This window comes from Polypterus senegalus, unplaced genomic scaffold, assembly GCF_016835505.1.
Source record: "Polypterus senegalus isolate Bchr_013 unplaced genomic scaffold, ASM1683550v1 scaffold_308, whole genome shotgun sequence".
NCBI lineage: Eukaryota > Metazoa > Chordata > Cladistia > Polypteriformes > Polypteridae > Polypterus > Polypterus senegalus.
The window spans coordinates 23568-30761 of NW_024383506.1; the positions used below are offsets into that span (position 1 = coordinate 23568).

The 7194-nt window shown below is 38.9% G+C and overlaps 1 pseudogene; it reads right to left on the reverse strand.

Moving 5' to 3' along the window:
• Window positions 1-5681: 5681 nt before the first annotated feature.
• LOC120521518 lies at window positions 5682-6720 on the reverse strand (annotated as a pseudogene).
• Between the last annotated feature and the right edge of the window lie 474 nt (window positions 6721-7194).

Sequence of the window (7194 nt, forward strand, 5' to 3'; positions counted from 1 at the left end):
TCCACACTGTACTTGAATCTCATTTACTCCCTCCTTTGTCTACTAGCAAAAATGTACTTTTACCTAAGTATTCACCCTTATATTGAAAGGAATCTCTAAACTGCTTTTTATTTTTTATGGGCATGTGGGAATAAGATATATGAAAACACTGGCTATTTTACTTCTCCAAACCTCAATATTTGCCCCACTCTTCATTTACTACAGTGGCTCAAGGCTCCAGAGGCTTAAAGGGTAAAGTTTAGTGGCTGGATTGTGTTCTGCCACCTGCCTTATACATTGTAAAATCACCTCACTCTAGTCACTTGGAACCTATTAAATAATTCATGTATTTCTAAATGGATTGACTACTGCAATGTGTTAATCACTGGCTCTTCAAATCAGTTTTTGTGCAGCTTTCAATTCATTCAAAATGCTACTGTACGAATCACTACATACTGTGCTGCTTACTTATTTGAACTTAGCATTACTTACCACCCTGAGTGCACATTATGATCTCAAGATATCAGACTACTTATCACTCCAAAGACTCCAAGGATTGATAAAATAAAACTGGGAGGTATGGCTTTCAGTTACAGGGCCACAAAGTACAAATCTGATCTGTCTACTAATATAACAGATGGGTTGCGACTTGCCTTAGATAGATAGATAGATAGATAGATAGATAGATAGATAGATAGATAGATAGATAGATAGATAGATAGATAGATAGATAGATAGATAGATAGATAGATTATTAATCCCAAGGGGAATTTCACATACATGGAGCTGCTGGAATGGCTGCCACTCGTGGTGGCACCGGATATATATAAGAAAAAATATATATATATTTTCACGGCAACTTTGTTGAAACTTTCTGAACTTGAACTTTTGAGTTTCTCAGCCACTCTGTATAACTCGATCAACGTCCTTTTGTTGTTTATACCACCACTCAATCCGACAAATCGTACGTTTTCCTTGCCTCCACTTAGCATTCACTAAAATTATTTTTTTCATTTGGTTTTGCCATTTTCCTTTAACAAAACACTGAATGGAAGGTGACATTTATATTGATTTGCATATTAAAATGTGCAAAATTATGAGGAGGAGTCGAGGTGGGATGGCAGGCACGTGCATGTGCATTACTTTTTATGCTGACTGGGATTTATGGAGCTGAAGTCTGTGGAAGCTGGCTTACGCACGGTTTTGTGCATCTGAATTTTTTTGTGCGTACGCACATTTCCACTTTGTCCATACGCCATGTTTTAGTGTAAGTTCTACACATGGCATTATGAATGAGGCCCCTGGTTATTTTCCCCTACTCACAGTGATCCTTGGATGTAGTCTTATATACTTATGAGTTTACATAAAAGAGACATGGCACATAACTGGCAAAACAACATATACCTTAATTATGATACAAGAACAGAAAAATATCAATAAATACAATATCAAAGAAAATTAGAATAATAAAATAGGCAAAATCAACCCAAAACAGAATATATCACCCCATATACAAAATAACATAAATAGGAATTAAATAAAGAATACAATTGTTCAGCCAAGTTTAGTTTCTGGGAGCAAGTTTCTCTAGGCCATTTTGCAGATTTCCCACTTCCTGAAAGAATAAGAGAGAGCATACCCCGAGAGAATAGCAAGAGAGTTCTGTGAGAGTGTCCTGAGAATATCCACTATAGATGAGTGTAATTTAAGGAAATGCATAACTTCTGTTGATTGGATTAAAGTCAATTCCAGTTACAAAATCAGTGAGGTCTAATAGGTAAGTTCTTCTGTCCATCTGAGTTGTCGCTTTTTTGAATTATAGCTCTTTAGTCCATTTCATGTCTTTTTTTCTCAAGAAATCTTCAAAGAGGCCTTGGGAGAGATCTTTGTTATCAGATGAACTACATTAAGATCTTAGTACAAATTGTTCAGTCAGTTACTTTGGAATTCAAGCTGTGGGAAGGTGAAGCTGAGTGTCTGCATTCTGGTCAAATCTGCTTTTTTAATAGTCCTGGTGAGCCACTACAGTAAAGCCTAGCAGAATGGGCAATGCCTACTTTGTCCTACAGCATATTGTGTTGTATGTTATTTTTGTAATATATGTTATTGTATCCTATTGAATGTTGTTGTAATATATTAAATTATTTAGTTTTAACGTAAATCTTTGTGCATTTAATTACCTATGAACAGGGGGCAGACACAAAACTCTTTCCACCCAGGGCACCTTAATACATTGGGACAGTACCAGTCTAAGCAGCCACTACATGAGCCAGAGGGGACTGGGCGGTCTCATGGTCTGGACAGATTTTATTTTTTTCTCCAGCTGTCTGGAGTTTTTTTTTTTGTTTGTTTTTTCTCTCAACCCTGGCCATCGGACCTTACACTTATTCTGTGTTAATTAATGTTGACTTATTTTATTTTCTTACTGTGTCTTTTATTCTTCTATTCTTTATTATGTAAAGCACTTTGAGCTACATTTTTGTATGAAAATGTGCTATATAAATAAATGTTGTTTTTGTTGTTGTTGTACATCAAGAATCTAATTAGGTCATAAATGTTATCATGATCTATTGTCTGCCAGAAACATAAGACAGAATAAGAAAGGCTAATGGCTAGCATTCCTGAAAAGAGGTGAATCTACAGCAGTACCAATGGAGAATAGGAGATAGTGGCTGAAGATTAGCAGTTTTTTCCCAGAGTGCTTGTCCCACCTTCGAAGTCAAAATGCAATAGGTAAAGTATCTGTAACACTACACAATAAAGAAGAACAATCTAGCAGATCTTCTGAGTCATTAATCTTACATTACTACAGTATGTGTAATTAGATTAGATTACATTAGATAAACTTTATTATTCCCATGGGGAAATTCAGAATTAGGTTTAGGGTTTACTATTTTTTAATATTGTCTACTTGCTTTTTTATTTGTTAGTGTTAATGTTTGCCACATCCTACCCTTGCTGCAACTAGTGCAAACTAAGAGTCACTCCAATCCACTTCAAGGCACACTCTCAGTGGGCCTGCTAAAGTTTAAAATATTGACATTGCCATAAATCTGTAAAAGTAATAAATGAAGACATTTTTAAAACCACTTTTATAAATGGAAAATGTGGCCAATCACATTAACCTTCAGGGTCTTGCAGTTTGTGTAGGAACTTGCAGATTCAAATCCAAATGGGATGTGGGAGACCTCTCGTGACAAGACCCTGAAGGTTGCTGAGGGTTACCAGTGTTCCCAGAAAGGAGGTGTTTCATCTCGCGGGGCACCCTGGATATCATCGAGAGGAGTCGCAGCGCACAACTGAATGGCAACTCTGGTCTGTATTGGGAACTGAGAAGGACGGCTGTGAGGGCTCTGAGGGCAGGTAAAGAGGTGTTTCTTAAAGGAATCTGTGAGCAAATGACACACCATCTGTGATCTAGTGACCCACATCCTGCTTACAGAGGAATCGAAGCATTACACACATCTGTTCCTCGGAGAGTCGCAGTCAGGGTGGCTGATGGAACAGTCCTTATGACACTGCAGTTGTGACCCACTGGGCTGGCTACTTTGAGCAGTTGTTCAAAGTTGATCCTCTGGTTAGGACGTTTGATATCTCTGGGTCCAAGACCTTTGAGTCTGATACTCTAATTAGCTGTGAACCACCCAATCTCACTAAGATTGCACAGGTGGTAAACCAGCTGAGGGGAGTAAAGGCTACAGGGATATGTGGTATCCAGGGTGAACTTCTCCAGGCTGGTGGTAAGGCTGTACTCCTGGGATTGCAAGCAGTCTTTGCTTCCATTTGGAAGACTGGCATCAAACCAACTGACTGGAAAATATCCCTATCTGGAAAGGGAAGGGTGATTGTCTGGATTGCAGCAACTACAGGGGGATAACACTGCTCTTAGTACCGGGTAAGGTCCTTGCTAGGGTCATCCTCACCTACCTTTTACACTTAAGAAGTCTACCATTGACTGCATCCTGGCACTGAGGGTTCTCATGGAGCGCAAGTGTGAATATTGGCAGAGTTTCTGTGCAGCGTTTGTTGATTTCCATAAAGTGTTTGACTCAGTTGATCGAGCTGCCCTGTGGGACATCCTGAGGGTTTGCGGGATCCCTTCAAGGTTGCTTGATATAATGTCCGGCCTGTACACTGGTACTGTGAGTGCTGTGCAGTGTGGAAGCAGAACCTCTGTGTTTTTCCCAGTTGATTCTGGGGTTCGTCAGGGGTGTGTTCTTGCTCCTACTTTGTTCAATGCTTGTATGGACTGGGTATTGGGCAAGGTCGTGGGGTCCAGCGGCTGTGGGGCATCTGTTGGTGAAGAAAGATTCACAGATCTTGATTTTGCTGATGATGCTGTGATCTTTGTGGAGTCAATGGAGGCTCTGATCGGGGTGCTCGAGAGACTGAGCGAAGAGTCTGAGTGTCTGGGCTTGTGAGTGTCCTGGATAAAAAGCAAGATCCAAGCCTTTAATGACCGCTTGGGCACAGCCATCAGCAGTGTGTCTGTTTGCGGAGAGAGTGTCGACCTTGTCGAGAGGTTTACTTACCTTGGCAGTGACATTCATGTCTCTGGTGACTCTTCCTATGAAGTCAGTAGACAGATTAGAAGGGCATGGGGGGTCATGAGGTTGCTGGAAAGGGGTGTGTGGTGCTCCCAATATCTATGCAAAAGGACAAAGGTCCAAGTCTTTAAAATCCTGGTGCTTCCTGTCTTGCTATATGGTTGTGAGACATGGACACTATCTAGTGACCTGAGTCAAAGACTGGACTCCTTTGGTACTGTGTCTCTCCAGAAAATCCTTGGGTACTGTTGGTTTGACTTTGTGTCAAATGAGCGGTTCATCATGGAGTCCCAAATGAGGCACATTACCTGCATTGTGAGGGAGCGTCAGTTACGGCACTACTGCCATGTGATGCATTTCCCCGAGGGTGATCTGACTCATAAGATCCTCATTGTTGGGGACCAGAGTGGCTGGACCAGGCCAAGGGGTGCACCACGTAACACATGGCTGCGGCAGATAGAGGGTAATTTCCGGATGGTGGGACTGGACTGCGTGTCTGCCTGGGGGGGTTGGAAACCGAGATCCTGATTTGTTTCGTCATGTAGTGGGTGCGGCAACACACTGTACCAGTGCATGCTCCCCAACTTGACTTGAGTGTGGCCAAAAAGTCCTGTCCTAATGGAGTGGGAGGTAGTAGACACTCTTGTGTTTGAAATTATTTTTTTTACTTTGTTTGTGGTAGATGAAAAAACTTTATATGAGTTGAAAAATAATATAATGATGAAATAAAATGAAACCATTATTTGTTTTTAACATTTTCCTTTGTGAATTGTGTTGTAATTATAAGACAATAAATGTATTTTCGCTTGATGAACAGGATGCTGACTAATAACATACACTCACACCAGGCAACTTCACATGTTATGCAAATCTTCTGAATAAGTGCCCAGAGGACACCCGCACTCATATGATCAGAATGTGCAAGCTCCCCGCATACAGTCAAAAGGCAGGGAAATGTGCACATATAATTATAACCTTAGAGGCAGCGGCACTGACCAAAAACATTTTCATTATGTTTATTGACCTCATAATAACATTTAAAGAATAATTACATGGTGATTTAACAGTTTAATTATAAAAAATTGATTTAGAACAAACATATAGCAGATTTAAAATTTTTGCATAGACTATAATAGTCAATGTAATTACCGTTCTTTATTCAATAAAAAGTCTAGTTCTGGAAGAATCATTTTGAAATATTTTACCATATGCAATTATTTTCAGGGCTTTTCTGAACCAACTGTAAAAGAATCCATAAACAAGAGGATTAAAGGTTGAATTCAAGTATCCGAACCAAACAAGTGCATCCACCAGTGACGGCGGTGTTGAGAATGCTAAAATTGGATCTATAATGTTGCACACAAAGAAAGGCAGCCAACAAACAAGAAAAACTCCCATGACTGTTGCCAGTGTTTTTGCAGCTTTTCTCTCGCTTGCTTGAGGCCATGTTCTTCTTCTCAGTAGCTGTAGCTCTTTGTTCAGACAAATCTCTAATTGATCGAGCCTGTCGCTTTGCCACTTTGAAAATCTTTATATAAATACCTATCATAACAAGTCCTGGTATATAGAAAGAAAGCAAAGATGAAACCATGCTTGATGCCTCACTTTGAATTAATGTGCAACTCCCTACACAGTCAAGATTTTTGTAGTAGAAATCTTCAATTCCTTTAATATTCAAGCCAAGAAATATCATGCCAAACCCAACCATTGCTGAAAGAATCCAGCTAATTAAAATCATGTTAAGTGTGACAAATACAGTTATCTTTGTTTGGTAGCTTAAAGGATGACATACAGCGTAATAACGGTCAATTGAAATAAAGGAAAGATGAAGAATAGAAGCTGTGCTAAGCATGACATCTGTGCTGGTATGAATCTTGCAAAACAACTCCCCAAAATACCAGCAGGTTTCAATAGTTCTTATCATGCTTGGTGGCATTATAAACCCTCCTAAGAGAAAATCAACTACTGCCAAAGAGAGGGTAAGGTAATTTGTTGGCGTATGAAGCTGTTTAAAATGTGATATTGAAATGATGACGAGCAGATTTCCACTAACAGTCACAGCAACTGTTACCAACAAAAGTATATACATTGGAACACGAGTCACAACTGAAGCAATCTGCCTTGTGCAGGAATTGTTTATAAATGTAAAACACACATCACTGCTTTCCGAGACCTCTCCCTCACTGAAATTCATATTACTTTCTCTGATGTCAGTATATTTACCTCCTATAAAAAATAAAAATAAAGGTTGTTACAAAACTTTTAGAACAATCAATGCCTCAGAACTGAAAACTCAAACGTGTTGTGCTACTTAAAAAATATTTACAATGTTTGTTGCAAGTTAAACATTATTGATAGCATATGCATGAAATTTACAGTAGGATATATTTTTCATTTTCTCATGTTATTTCTTTTCAGATAACATGAAACAACACATCAAGTAATAAGAACATCCTTGTAATATTATTATCTTCAAAGCCCCTTGTTTTTATTGTGTTTCCATTAGAGTTTATTTCATTCATTCTCTAATTTTGTGATGAACCGTCACAGTATGGCATTCATTCCCTGTCAATTATTTGTCTAATGCTGAATATATTGCTTTCCCACTTAAAATAAGGATTCCAACTTAAATACACATTTTTTATGTAAAACAGTAGTAATCATAAAT